Genomic DNA, 15592 nt, shown 5'->3' with positions numbered 1-15592 from the left:
AGGTACCGCCGGAATTGTTCCTCTACCGACAAGTTCATGAAACAATCAGAAGAGCTAGCTATTAAGCTAGAGGAGCGGGGATATCCTTCTAAGGTGATTAAAAAAGCCCGGAAACGTGCACTAAATACTCCACGTGATGCACTTCTGGAGAGAAAACAGAAGGATGAATGTCTCCCGGTGGTTGCCACATCTGACCCGCTATCGACCAAAGTGCGTCAGATATTAGGAAAATATTGGTCAATTCTGGACACAGGTGCTAAGAAGATGCCGCCGCCATGGTTTGCATTTAGAAGAGCCTCCAACTTAAAAGATAAATTGGTCCATACACATTCTTCCCTGACACAACAACCATCGAATCTACCATCTGGCCACTACCCATGCGGTAGATATTCAGTGTGCGATTTGACACAAGTCACCAAAAGTGTCTCCTTGGTGAATGGCAAAACATGGCATTTGAATAAATTTAGCAATTGCAACACCACTAACATCATTTACAGGTTGACCTGTACTTGCGGGTTGCATTACATAGGACTCACTTCTCGCAAGGTGAAAGTGCGCATTCAAGAACATCTTAGCACTCTTAAAGCTGGCAGACTAACAACTCGTCTGGTCCAACATTTCCAAGAGATGAAACATGACTTCAGGGCTCTGAAGTGGATGGTGTTGGAAAGGGTATTGTAGAAACTTATAATGCTGACACCATTTTGGCAAGAAATGAAGCTAAATGGATTTTTTCTGAACAAGTGGATCGCCTGGGCCTGGATGAATCCATAGAATGGAAAAAAATCAGCAGACACTGAATTCAATCTATAGCCATTTCGCTAGGGGTGGTCTGTGACCATGGCACCATGAATGATGATGGTGTATTGTCTGTAATACCGGCTTAACTGGGGGGTTTATAACACTAATTTCTTTTAGATTGTTTGGGCTTGTGTGGCTGTCATACTTGTGTACACTTTGTTTGCCCCCCCTAGAGTGCCTATTCTTACCTGAGTATAACATCCTGGGTAGTTGGCAGTTATCAGTAAGGGTGTAGGAAGAATGGACCTCTCTATTGGTGCCTAGCTGTCACTTTCTATTCATACTTTATTTAATTTTCCCCTTTATTACACCGTTAGCGAATGGTAACCTGTGGTCAAGATGAGAGAGCAATTTGTTCTACCAGTAGTACACAGCAGCTATTACACGTGAATCATTTTATTTACAGTTTATTTTTATTGTAAACATGAAGCATTCATTGGGTTAATTCAGCCAATCAAATTCGCTAATGTTAATTTTTAATAACTGTTACGTGTCAATGTTTATTATCCCGTACGCGCATACACGCACTTGAGTAGTAATTGCCAATAATTAATTTTACATCCTGCCATCATGGCGGCCCCTTGAATCCAGGTTGGACTTGTAGGCGGGGTCACGTCATGCTGTGTGTTACGGAATGACGCCTGGGTGTCCACGCCGGGTCAATCTTAAAACGCCTGTAACTCCCGGCGCAGCAACGACGGAGACTTCTGAACGCTGGCAGATTCCGGTAGTGGTAAGGCGTCTGAATGCTGGGCTGGTGAATGTATTTTAGAACATAGGCAGAACATGTAATTGGTTCTGCATTGACGGGTCGAAATGAAAGTAGCGGGCTATCGAGCAAGATGCTAATATAATGCAAGGCTTACGAGGGATGCGTTTGTACGCGTGTTTAAAGTATCACCGCGTTGCGGTATTAACATTGAACCCGAGAATAACATAGATATACGTGAAGGGCCATGAGTGACTTACTGCATTAAAATGGATTCATTCAGATGCGAGGAGATGTGGAAGTACATGGTATTGTTGAAAAGCGGCATGGTGGCAATGAGACTCTATCCACATAAAAAATCTTGTTGCTGGGTGGGGGACAGTGTTGATTCATGGTTTAATGAACACCTCATTGTTTCTTTTCACCTGCAGGTGTCACAAATGAGCGTGGGCACCAGGCAAATACGTGACCAATTGGCACGTGCTGCCTAATGAGTTGGGTGCAGGTACGAAGGACACTGGCAACAACTCTGTAACTAAATATTCTAGATCATCAGTAATATAAGGATGAAGTGTAGTGGAGATTGGGGATTTTTACTCCTGGCACGTGTTTCGTCTTTTATTGTCATATATTTGCATATTAAGTGGTCATTTCCAAAAGAAGTGAAGACAGGTTATCCCCTTAGCCCTGATGAAGTTCCGCAAATTGATAGCAACGAAACATGTTGGCGCTTTGGACGAAATAATGATCTGAGTTGAACCATTTTTTTAATTGAGGACGCTCACAGCACCGAATAAAGCTAAATTTAGCCAGTGAGTAGGACCTCATTTTTAATATTGGGAATCGCATTTTCATTTCCTTATTCACGGGGACCAGTCAGGCATTTGTGTGACATTCGCACTAATAGTGCATATTCCACTTTCTTTCACTGATGATAAGTGGGTGTGCTAGCGAGTACCAACTAGCAAGCACCCCTTGGTGTTACTACCATGAGGTGCTTTCTCTCCACTTTCACATTTTTTCTGATTTCTAATCAAATTTTGGGTGGGAATTCCACAACTGCAATATATTGACTTAATGTTCTGAAAATTGGACACATAGACATTTGAAGTAGCAGTATATCACTGCACTGTGGAGGGAGTTATTTTACAGACCCCTCTAGTGTTTGAGTTTTTAAGGTATTTTTGTCCATCAAGTCAGGCCTTGACTATTGATTATGTGTTGAGTGGGGGACGGCCTGACTTTTGTTCCCCCTTTGCTCCTTTTTGTGTTGATGCATTTGTGAACTGACCTGGCCAAATCCTTACACTGTGCTGGTTGTGTTAGACTGGTAGAATGGACAGTGGCCCTTCACAAACACTTCCGGTATTCTGCCTCATCAATATTAATGAAGCAGGCTCCATACTTTGAATGCTTGAAAATGCAGCTGTGAAAGCCTGTAAGGGACAGATAAAATCCATCACTGTAATCACATTCATGAAGGGCTAGTACTGCAACCTCTTATATCCTGAAGGGACAGGGGAGCAATACTTAAAAGAAGTGGCATATTAAGATTTGAACAACGGGGGAGCATGCAGGGGCCCATGGTACATTGTTCTGCTCCCAATGATACATGCAGTTACCACTCGTGCAGTGGAAGCTGCCCCCCCCAGATTAGCTTGTTTTTCCGAATACTTCCTCAGTGATAAGGCCAGTTGGTAATCATGTTAGCTGTGCAGTGTATCTGTGTATTGGACGAAGGGCACAGCAAGCCGTGACACTAAATGCTAATTTTAACATTAGAAAATGTTTTTAGGATTTTAGGGTTTTCTTGTTGGGTTTTTGTGTGATTTGTTTGAGCTTTTTCATTGTATTCCTTTTTGATACATCACTATTCTGTTGTCATATCGGGAAAATAAATCTTGGACTTTGACCAGGTGAGCTGTGACATCAGAAATTGACCTAGTAAGTGTGAGCTACTCAATGGAAAACATAACTTGCAAATAACATTAGTTGAAAAGGAAAGCAAGATGGTGGCCACCTAGATGCTCGCGGAGGTTCTCTCCCAAAACTTCTAAATCTTGCCTTCCTCCTGCTCGGCGGACGGCCTGGGTGCTTGAGACCTCTTTGTGGCTCTTTGCGATCGGACCTGCCGGAAGGTGATGGTTGCTGGATCCTCGCTCTGGAGTGAGGGGAAGAACGGGGCTGGCGCTCACTGTATGAGCCTGCTGCACGCCGGTGTCTCGGCGTTCTGGACTGGTGGGCGGGACTCGTCAGGAAGCTGCCCCAACTGGTGCTCGGATTAGGCTACTGTACTGCCTGGGTGGCTGCCGGCATGAGAATGCCACCAAAACCTGCAAAGAGCTTGAAGGTCAAAGGAGAAGCGTCCGTTTCAGCTCTGAATAGATCTACCATCCGAGCCCCTGCCGCCAGACTGGATGTGACCCTCGAACAGTCTGGGTCAGGTAAGGCAGTAGCAGCCCAAGTGGGGAAAAACAGATCGGGCAGTATTGACACTATTAAAAGGAGGAATCAAGCTCCTAAATCAAGCAAGACAGGGGCTGGTGTGGAAGAAGGGACAGGGGGTCTGGACACAGACCCACAATAAATACAACAACCCTCAATTACTGAATTCTTTACCAGCAAACACTCTGAGAACTGGCCATCTTTACCATTTTTACCATTTGCAGGTAAAAAAACTAGTAGGCAGGTTACACCATACACGCTAGATGCTACAACTCCTGTAGGAGAGGATGGAGAGGATGGGACAGAGGGCAGGGAACCCGGCGGCTCGAGTGATTCTTTGTTACCTGAACAAGATATGGTAGCAGTAGGGGTAGGGGGTAGCGTGGACGAAGACGAAGGTGATAAGGACCACATTGCTGTGCAGCACGATGCTACAGCGGCTGCAATCTCTGACACTACCTTGGAGGGGGTGGATAAATTTTTCTCTTTGACTGATGGCTTGGATTCTGAGGCCCCTGACTCATATAATAGTGAGTCTAGTGGGAATCTCACGGATACCTCTGAATCTAGCATGCTGGAGGCACCTGAAATGGCATTTAAACGTCCGAAGCAACAGAAAGTGCGTAAAGGCAGATTTGAGCCCCGAAAACAAAGAGCAAAGAAAGTTCCTGGTAGCGGCTTGAAATGGGACTATTCCCACATAAGGATGGATGGGATCTCGCCGGGGGGTTCAATCGCTAACAACTCAGCGACATCCACCCCACAACTTACCAACACCACCCCTATTAGTCCTGAACTTAGTCTAATACTAGAATCTATTAAAGAGCACCGAGCCGAGACACAGGCAGATAGCAAAAAAGACAGGCATGTGACGAAAAAACTAGAAGGGGCTGTGCGAGAGGTTGGGAAGGCATGCTCGGAGATCGGGGATCGTTTGGTCCATATCGAGGATAGAACAGCGGCCCTTGAAGATGCAGTCACTGAAGTGAAAGAACAAACTAAGATGCATGAGCATCAATTAAGTGATGTACAATGGAAGCTGGAAGATATGGAAAACTGCCAACGTAGAAATAATCTTCGTTTTCTTGGCATAGATGAAGGCGTGGAGGGTGAGGACATACAAGCTTACATGCTGGACCTTCTGAAAACATCATTCCCTGAACTGGCTGGATGGGACTGGGCCTCGGAAATGCAAAGAGTGCATAGATTCCCAATGATTAGTAAACAACAAACGTCAGCTGGCAGGAATCCAAGGCAGCCACAAGCCATTCTAGTCTTTTTTGGGAATTTCCTGCTGCGCCAGGCAATATTTGAAAAACCCCGCCCCGAAACTCGACGGACATATCAAGGTGTATCATTCTTTGCACGCCCAGACTTTTGCCACACGACAGTGGAACGTAGGTGGCGATTGCGACAGGTTATCAAGCCTTTCCAGGACTCGGGCCATGAAGCATACTTATTGGCCCCAGCCAGGCTGAAAACAATAGTTTGTGGCTCAGTAAAAAAATGTACGGCAGAGATTCAGGCCAAAGAATATCTGGGTCAGGTTTCAATGAGCAATAACAATACTTGAAGATCGGAACAATATATGAAAAACAGAAATTCACCGGTCACTTAGACAATCTTTTTTCTAGGGCTATTTTGATGTTCTATTCTTTCTGTCTTTATTTGAGTTGTGTCCCTTTTTTCCTTTTTTTCTGTTGTTCTTTTAGGAGTAAGGGGGACAACACCTGACAGGAGAGGGGGAGCACCGTGGTGCTGACATTCGGCTTCCATCACACAGACCAGTTGGTCTGGCTGCTTTAACTAGAGGGGGGTGGAGGGGGGAGGGGTAGTGGGGGGTGGTGGCAGGGTGGAGAGAGGTTAGGGGATGGGGCAGGGGTAACGGTAGATCGAGTAACGGCATGCTATGCAACATACAGCAAGTGGTTGTCACAGTTCTGATGGTTCAACATTTAATGGCCTTAGGAAGGCAATGGTCTGATGCACACGAATTTAGAAGGGAGAGAGGATGGGTAGCAGGCACTATAGAAGTAGGGGTGGCGTTAGCGGTAATACACTGGAGTAAGACATCATACTTTAATGGGTGGTTATTTCGTATGGCTGAGACAACCTCCTTCAGTTATGGCTAGGCTGCATATAGCATCTATCAACATTTGCGGCCTGAATGATAAGGCTAAAAGAAGGAGGGTACATGAAGAGCTTTGCTACCTAAAAGCAGACGTGTATTGCCTTCAAGAAACTCATGTCGCCAGAGAAGACAGGGCCCTGCTGAACACTCTAGGATTAAAGGCTATCTGTCATACAACACAAGAAACCAGGACCAGAGGGGTGGCTGTTTTAGTGAAGGGTACCTCAACTATCCCAGGCCGCAATACAGTCGACAAGCTGGGTAGATGGGTGATTCAGGAGTGTAAGGCCGGCAGGGGTTCTTTTACATTATGCACAATATATGCCCCAGTGCTGGACGATCCAAGTGTCTTTAACTTTCTGGCTGCCGAACTACCAACGTGGCCTGGTCCATTTGTTGTTTATGGGGACTTTAACCTAAATGGGTCAAGAGGGGGGCTCTGCAATACGGAAGAAGGCTATGCTGGACGAAAGCCAAAATCATTCTGTGCTCTTGGGCATTTGCGTAGAGAGCTAGGTCTGGTAGATGTATGGCATGCCTTAAGGGCACCAGACCCAGGATATACCTGCTATTCGGCTCCCCATGGCAGCTTTGCCAGGCTGGATTATTTCTTAGTTACACCTACATTGATCAGAGGGGCACGGGTGGATCTACATCCTAGAGCAGTGTCTGATCATAATCCAATTGTGTTTGAGCTGGTAATTGCTGGTCTGATTCGAGCACCTATAAAGTGGTCGTTTGAAAGGGGGCTGCTTCTGGATCCTGACTATGTTGAACATATGCGGTCTTGGATAGTGTTCTTTTTTTCTATAAATAAGGGAAGCACCGAGGAAGGGATGGTCTGGGTTTCCTTCAAAGCAGGCATAAGGGGCGGAACCCTGAGCTTTAGCGTTTCTTAACAGAAGAAGGCACGTGATCATTGGGAAGAGCTGTATCGAATATTAAGCAGCCTGGAAACCAGATTAATTGGTGCTGTCCAAAATGTGAGAGACGTGGCTCCTGTTTCAAATGAGATAGCTATTACTAAGGCCCGTGTAAATGAACATCATGCAGAGAAAATAGCTGGGAAACTCCTGACTAGCGAACAGGATCGCTATGAATAAAATGAGCGTATCGGGATGTTTCTGGCAGTCAGGTCAAAACAGCAGAGCACGGCTTATAATATTAGTAATGTTAAGAACATGAGCGGGAATACAGTCACAGAACCCGGAGAAATTAGGGAGGCCTTCAGGGAGTTTTATGCTAATTTGTATAAAGATCCGTTTATTTACGGCTCTGCATTACCAGACAGCCATTTAGTCGGCCCATTGGGCTCAGCTACACTCACAGACGAGGAGAGGTTGATGATAGGGGGAGAAATATCATTAGAAGAGTTACAACTGGCCCTGTTTGCCCTGCCCTCAGGGAAGGCTTCAGGGGTAGACTCTACACCATTAGAGTTTTATAAAATATTTTTTGCAGAAGTTCAGCAGGAGCTTCTGAGCCTTGTAAATGGAGTTAGAATGGGGACTCAACCGTCCAGATTCTGGAATGTTGCCAACATAATCATATTTTTAAAGAAAGACAAAGACCCTGCTGCTCTTGGCTCCTACAGACCAATTACACTGCTAAACAGTGATGGAAAGTTATATTCAAAGATCTTTGCTACCCGATTGGCTGGGGTCATACATCAGCTTGTATCTGATAAACAGTATGGGTTTATCCCGGGGAGGGGAACTATGGACCACATTCAAAGGGTTATTACCGTATTCGATGCAACCAAAGTCCTGGCTAAACCAATGGGGGTCTGTTTTTTGGACGCAGAAAAGGCCTTCGACCGTGTGTCGTGGGCCTTTCTCTGGAAAGTGATGGAGGATATTGGACTGGGAAAAAACTTTATTAACGCAATCCAGGCAAAATATAAAAGACCTCAGCCTATCTGAGTATAATGGGACAAGAAACTGTACCCTTTGTAATCGAGAGGGGCACAAGACAGGGCTGCCCTATGTCTCCCCTACTCTTCGCGTTATTTATTGAACCTTTTATCAAAATGTTAGTAGCCTCACAAGATGTCGTGCCCGTTACACTACAGGGGTGGGATACTAAGACACTCGCCTACGCCGACGACATCACCATAATTACAAGCGATCCAGACAGACCCATAAGGGCAGTGGAGGAACTGGCTGAAGAATTCAAGAGTAGGTCAGGATTCCTTTTAAACAAAACTAAAACCCAAATCTTAATCAACAGACACACGCTAGCATCTGACAGTAGGATTACAAATGAAGCTATGTATCTTGGTATCTGTATTACCTCAAAGGTAGATGTCATAGTTGATAAAAATGTGGCCCCTATTCTGAAGAAGCCAAGCATGATTTTAAAAGATGGGACAACTTGAGACTTTCGATCATGGGAAGATGCAACTTAATTAAGATGATTTTCCGTCCAAAAATACTATACGTGTTTAGATCTGTCCCACTGGAAATTAATGATATATGGTTTAAGAAAATTGATAGGTTAACAGCTTGCTTTATTTGGGCATACGGGAAAACCAGAAGAGCGAATGCTTATATGTGCTTACCCAGAGTTAGGGCTGGTTGGGCACTACCAAACCTTAGGCTATATTATCTCTCTGCAGCTATGCAGCGCTATCAGATATTGTTTAGTTGCCGTACAATGGTGCAGGACACCAGCAACAGGTCACCTTCCATCTATGAGCTATTGATTGGGAAGACTGCTCAGGGCTGTCTAATGATGTTTTTTGAGCCAAGTTACTTCAAACGAACCCGCTTCAAGACCTTGTATGCAGCATATAGGAACTGGGTTTTGGTTCAGAAAAAAGCAGGGGTGGGTAGGTATAGCCGATATACTCCTCTGACCCATAATGAGCAACTGCACTGCATTTTCCATGACAGTTGCTTTAATAGATGGGGCTGCAATGGGGTTAGTAGACTTGGAGATTTTTTGGTATGGAGCTCATTTGCGCCCTTTGAAGTGATCCCTAGTAAATTCAACGTCTCATCACGAGTTTTCTTTAAATACTTACAGATCTGGGACCTTTTTTTAAAAAAAGTTAGGGGGACAGCTGGCTTTGATCAAATACCGGTGTTGGAAGTAATGGTAAAAGAAGCTATCCCTTCCATCTCTCAGCTAAACGGCTGCCTATTGGAACTGGTCCCGGATGATCTCGAGAAGCAGGATGGGAAATGGAAGGAGAAACTTGACCTGGTCGACTCAGGGTTTTTGGAATCACTGTAGCTAGGGGGTACAGCGATGTATGCCTCGAATTTGCAATCACAACATTATACAACGGTGTATGACCTTTATATAACTCCTGCAAAGATTGCAAAATGGGGCGGCACGGCTGGGACAGGTTGTCCCAGACGTCATCCTTCGGGGGCCGACCTGGTCCATATATTCTACTCCTGTCCCTGCCCCAGCCTAAATCAATTAGAGTTTCAAATTGTGGGCTTCTTAGGGGAGATATTAAAAAGTAAGATCACTCCGTCCCCGCAACTTATGTTATTGGGAGTAGACAAAACCTATCTTGGGCCTGCGCCGGAATTGCTCTTCATCGCTATGACTGTGTATAGACTATGCATATCTTCGGCATGGCTAGATAGACTCCCCCCGACATTCCAGCAATGGAAAGGGCGCTTTCTGCACGTATATCAATTTGAAATGGCTCTATATAAGCGTAAGGCTATTCAGGCTAAACGAAAGGGAAGGAAGATCTGGGGAGCATTATCCGCCTGGATAGATGAGTTCTAAGCTGTATTAATGGTTTACACCGAGCCTAACTATGATTTAATGTGTGTTGTTGGTAGTTGGAGTATTGCTTCAGCTCAGATACCGGAATATGTAGTATTGTTTTGTTTAATTCTTTTTTTTGCCTAATGATGCTTGTGGATTTATTTACGTACACTTGCTGATACTGTATATGTTTTATTTGATATGAAAAAAAAAGAAATAACATTAGTGATTGTGCCTTAATAAAAGTATTAGGGGTTTGGGTGGACATACTGCGATAAAGCAGAATTTCTGCAAGAATGGAGGTTTTCTGAGAAAATCCATGCAATGCATATATCAAAGGGTGTGGTTCGGGTAGTTAGACTGCTTATAAGCAGTACTACTACAAGAATGGAGGTTTTCTGAGAATATTTCATGCAATGCATTTGTAATAAAGTGTGGTTATTGGGGTGGATAGAATTGAGTGCTATTTTTGTGATGCAACCATCAATCTTATGATATGAGATGATACCAATATACAGAATGTGTATAAAGGTGGCAATGGAGAACATGAAGTCAATGTACTCTTTGTAGCCTTGACAAGAATTGAGTAATAACCGTGTTAGAAATTCTGAAAAGTGTGTTGTTAAATAGATGTATTATGTTTTTGATTATGATTTTAGATTGTTTAGATTTTATTTTGTATTAATCTGTGTTTGTGACAGCCCTGAAGAAGTGGAGTACGAAACACCTGTTGACTTTTGTCTGACCGCTACAGTAATTAAGGCTGTTGTGGATGTATTGACATGAAAAATGAACTTGAAGAAAGAATAAAAACAACTTATGAAACCCAAAAAAAAAAAAAAGGAAAACATAACTTGCTATGGTTACTCTAATCCAGTCATAACAGAGTTCAGTACAGTCAATGAGCACACCTACACATGAATTTGTAGTATGTATGTAGCATTCTTGCAGTCGCAAATGGCCCGATTCGCAAACTCGCGGTGTTTGAGCCAGCAAAAGTGTTTTTCCAGGTGTATAAACAACCAGACTGCGATTGTCTAGAATGGCAGTTTGGGTTTAGAAATCACTATTTGGAAGGGGTGTGTTTAGGGCATCTCTTCTAAATAGCAATTACGGGCCTCACATACAAAAGTTTTTAGTGGTCGCAAACAGAGATTCAGGCTGTTTTTGCGACAGCTAAAAAGGGTTATCGCATGTATCAACCCCATTTTGCGAGTCGGTAACCTGTTACCAACTCACAAAATAGGGTTTGTGAGTCGCTATTAGGAAGGGGTGCGCCAAGGGCATCGCTCCCTAATAGCGAGTCGCAGGTGGATGAACGATTGCTTTGCAACCGGAATGCGGTCGCAAAACAATCGCAGTTTGCCGCTTACTTAATGTAGGTGGTAAGCCACTCGTACACGGAAAGGGGTCCCCAGGGGAGCACTTCCCCTTTGTGTCTATTAGCAACAAGCATTGGCATAGCCAATAGGTCTTGCTTTTGGGACCTTAAAAGTATTTAGTTATACAGCAAAATATCCTTGTTGCAACAACAGCAACTGTTGCATGGCTAAACACTTATAAGGTCCCAAAGGCGAGACCTATTGGCTATGCCAATGCTTGTTTTTCTTTGTATGTGTGCTTTCTGCAAGCATAGAAAAAGCAAAAATCCTCGGAGAACTGTTTTTGTGCAGGAAGGTGTCCCTTCCTGCACGAAAACAATCCTGTCTGCAATGCAGGCACTCTTGCACCATGGTTCAAGGGTGCCTGTGTTGGCGCTAGGCAGAGGTGTGTGCTTCAGCGCAGGCAAAGAGCAGGAATGTGCCATGTCTTGATTAATATGGCGCATTCCTGCTCTCTCCCTTTCATGCAGCACAGCAAGGTGTCTTGCTGCATTGCGTTGCGTGAAATAATGATAAATATGGTTCTTAGTGTCTTTAATGTGGGGTTTCCCATCATATGCAGTTGATAAATATGTGGTTGTTAGGTGATCTGACAGCTCCCTCCTCGGTGGGGAAGTGAGCAGAGTCCATTCTTTGTATGTAAACCTAGCCAGCACATCTTCATTAAATGCCATGGGCGTTAATACACTGTTGCTTTGTCCAGCAGGCGTCTCCTATTGGTGTTTCACTTTGTTTTTAGCCTAACGCATGCATATCTTGTTATATTTTTGGGGCACAGAAGAGAGGTGCATGCTTTATTGACAGAAGAGGCTTTCGTAGCATACATGAAATGAGGAAGTGTGTAAATGCTACAATAAAATATACAATACAAGGCAATCCACGACACTCGTCATGCAGCCCACAGCTCTGTGGTCTTGCCTTCCCGTGGATTAAATACTTCTTTCCTCCCATCGTTTTTGAGCTATGTTTATCACTGTTGATGGTTTGTTGCCTGAGTTTTTGAAGTTTGTCAGCCCTCCTCCCTTCATGCGAGTGACAGTGTGCTTTGCTTGCAGCCGAGAAGTGCGCACAGTGGACTTAAAGCAGCCTGTTTTACCAAGACTTTCAAGTGTGATTTGGCGGGGGCTTGTGTATTGTAAACTTAACAATGTTTACTCCCTCTCCTCGAAGGTTCCCTGAGGATGGGGCGTTTGCAGCTTTGAGTGCCAGTATCCTGAAATATGTTCATCTCTCTTGAAAATTGCATCTTTTGCGTTTTGTTTTTGAAAAAGAACTAATTTTGTACAGCTGAGACTACATTCCTACTATTATTGGGAAAAATCACGTAGGACATTTTCAAGGGATAAGGATTAAAAATTAACTGCGCCAACCTGTCTTAAAATTTTATGAAAATCAGACAGACGAGAAGTTATTCAAAACGCAAGCCATATTAATCTTCTAGAGGCCTTTAGAAAATCACCTATAGTCTCTGTAAGGCAATCTGTAGAGGCGGTGGCTGATTCTAATGGTTGTGAGTGAGCGGGGCAGCAGGGGGCCCCGCACCAATGTCCACATGCTACTTGCTGCTCACTCGCCCTGCCCATAACGAACGTTGCACTCTGGAAGTCAAAGGGGTATTTCCGACTTATATCACATAACTAAAAACTAAATATGTATAATATTGCTCACACTATATCAACCATCTCCATTGCACGAGAGGGTCAGCTAAATGTAAGTTAATATGTAGTTACGGTAGTAGAACTGGGCCAATAAATATATTCTTACAGAAATAGGAGAGTATTGGAATTTAACAAATTGTGAAGTAAAATATATAATAACAAATCTCCTATAATTTAAAGTAGAGGGCATATATACTTATACGGATACATTTTATAAATATATAAGAATAGGTTACCTAACAAAAATAAGGCTAAGGGCGCAATATTGAAAATATAAGAAATAAGATGAAAGATTGTTATAAAAGCTACCTTAATTTAAGAGAAAGGGGTGATATCAAGGACAATAATATAATTAGTAGAATAACTTACCTGAACAATATAGTGGTAATCGATATAAACAGGTCGATATTATGAAGGTTAATTTACACCCATACAAACCGTAAGAAAAATAGACTTGAATATATCAAAAACAGTGCATGGAAACCCGATGATATCTTAGGATGTCTGACAGAAACGGTAGTTGAAACCAAGAAAAACGATGTTATTGTATCATTTGATCTCTACTTGTTTCATAGAAAATTTCACGTTTTCAGTGTAGCTGGGCTTCCTTTTTACACAAGTACCACAATATTTCCTGAATCGTAGTAACTAAACGGCGACAGCTAAAGGTTTTTTGGGGAATTTTTGTCTGTCAATCCGGGGCTAATGGCACACAGCATAAGATCTACAGGATATTATCAATTGTCTTTATAGTGACAATTCAGTTTCTGGCCACTTGATGGCAGAACATGCAAGCATATGAATCTTTGGATGCTCCCAAGGTGTGCGTGCGTGCGCACGTGCCCATGACGAGAGTGGAAAGGAAGATGGCGCCTCTGCTCATAGCTGTGCGCGTAACTGCATGCTCTAGGCCACACAAAAAGCTGTGGTCGGCTTTTTAAAGCTCACTCAATAAATGTCTCGCCAGTGCAGCGCATGCGCTGGCTCAGGCGAGACCTAAAAATATTTTTGTAAGAGCAGGCAGTGGACTCACGGACCACTGCCTACCCTTAACAAATGAAACCAAAACGTTTCATTTTTGTTTTTGAAACGCATGCTGTTTTCCTTTATTTAAACAGCAAACACAGATATGAGGGTCTGTTGTCCCCAGCAGGCCACCATTCATGTGTTGTTGCCCATTCCTAATGGGTTGCAAATTGCGATCTGTCTCATGAGTATTGATGTGTCAGATCATTGCAACCCCATTGGAAATCTCAAAACGTGTCTAAGACACACAAGTACATTTCGTTTTGCGACTCTCAAATTGCGACTCGCAAAAGGAAATGGTCTTACATGTGGCCCTTCCAGTGTTATGTATCCAGGGATAATGACCGAAATGTGGTCGCAAAACCTTGATATTTCCCCAATAACTCAAAGTTGGTGTTAATGCTTTCACAAATTGCAAAGTGTCCCCATGGTACCCCTTCCCCTTTGTAAATGCAGTAGAATTTTTTTTGAAACCAGGCAGTAGTGGTCAGTGGTCCCACAGACCACACTGCCTGCTCTGAAAAAAATGAAAACAAAATGTTTCATTTTTTATTGTTGAAACGCATCTCATTTTCCTTTAAGGAAAACGAGTTGCATTCAACAACAACAAAAACCTTTATTCAAAGGCGATCACAGACATGGTGGTCTGCTGACCTCAGCAGGCCACTATCCCTGTGATGGTAGGCATTCCCATTGGGTCCTAAACTGCGACCTACCTCATTAATATTCATGAGGTAGGTCGATTTGCCACCCACTAGGAATTGCAAATATGAAATAAAATATTTCATACAGAAGGAATAGTGATTGCCAAATAGACATTCTGATGAAATTGCTATTTGGAAATGGCTATTCCCACTCTTTGTACATCTGGCCACTATGATCTCTCTTAAAAGTCTATGTTTCCTGAACACCCTCGGTCTCCATCTCTTCTCACTCTTCCTTTCCCTTCTTGTTTCACTTCTCTGCCAGATGCACGTGCCTCACAGGATCACAAGGAGCTGCCATCATCGGGATCCAGCAGAATCTTTTGATGATTTTAATTAGCAGTGTAATTTTGCCTGTTTTGTGGTGGTGCGGTGTTTGTAGGGGTTTCACTGTTTCGGGCAAATGTACTGACAGTTTTTTTTGTAATTAGAATTCATTATAATCCATTCACATACTTTTAATACTATTGTGGTGTTTGCAATCACACACTCATTTGCCTAGCAACATTGATGTTTTCAAAGCAAATATGTTATTTTACTGCGTTTGGATTCAGTGACCACGCCTCGATCGTACACTGCACTGTATTATTGACATTTTTCTGTCACCTTTGAAATCACATTCAATTTTGGAACTTTTTCTGTACCTGGCCCATTTGCTGTATTCTTAGCTCAATGTCTGCATTTTGTTGTCAAACTTTCTCAGAGCCTCTGGCGTTCTCTGTATTCCTGCTGCTCACCCTTGAATTCAGTAAATGAGGCCTTACTATGGAGTCGCTCCCGACTTTCCTCTTTCCTGCCAAACTATATTTAGATCCTCATTGTCTACACGTCCGCCATAAGTCAGCCTGTCAAGGCATTCGTTTTCAAAAAGTAGGCAATTAATTTGCAGCTACGTTTGTTTTGGACTACAGCATGTTGTCATTCCCTAATATCATGGACTTTGATCCACCAGAATGCTAGGGGTAGAGGAAATGATAACATTTGATCTTTCACCCCCTGATGAC

The sequence above is a fragment of the Triturus cristatus genome, chromosome 1_2 (assembly GCF_964204655.1).
Source record: "Triturus cristatus chromosome 1_2, aTriCri1.1, whole genome shotgun sequence".
NCBI lineage: Eukaryota > Metazoa > Chordata > Amphibia > Caudata > Salamandridae > Triturus > Triturus cristatus.
This window is presented reverse-complemented; position numbering follows the sequence as displayed.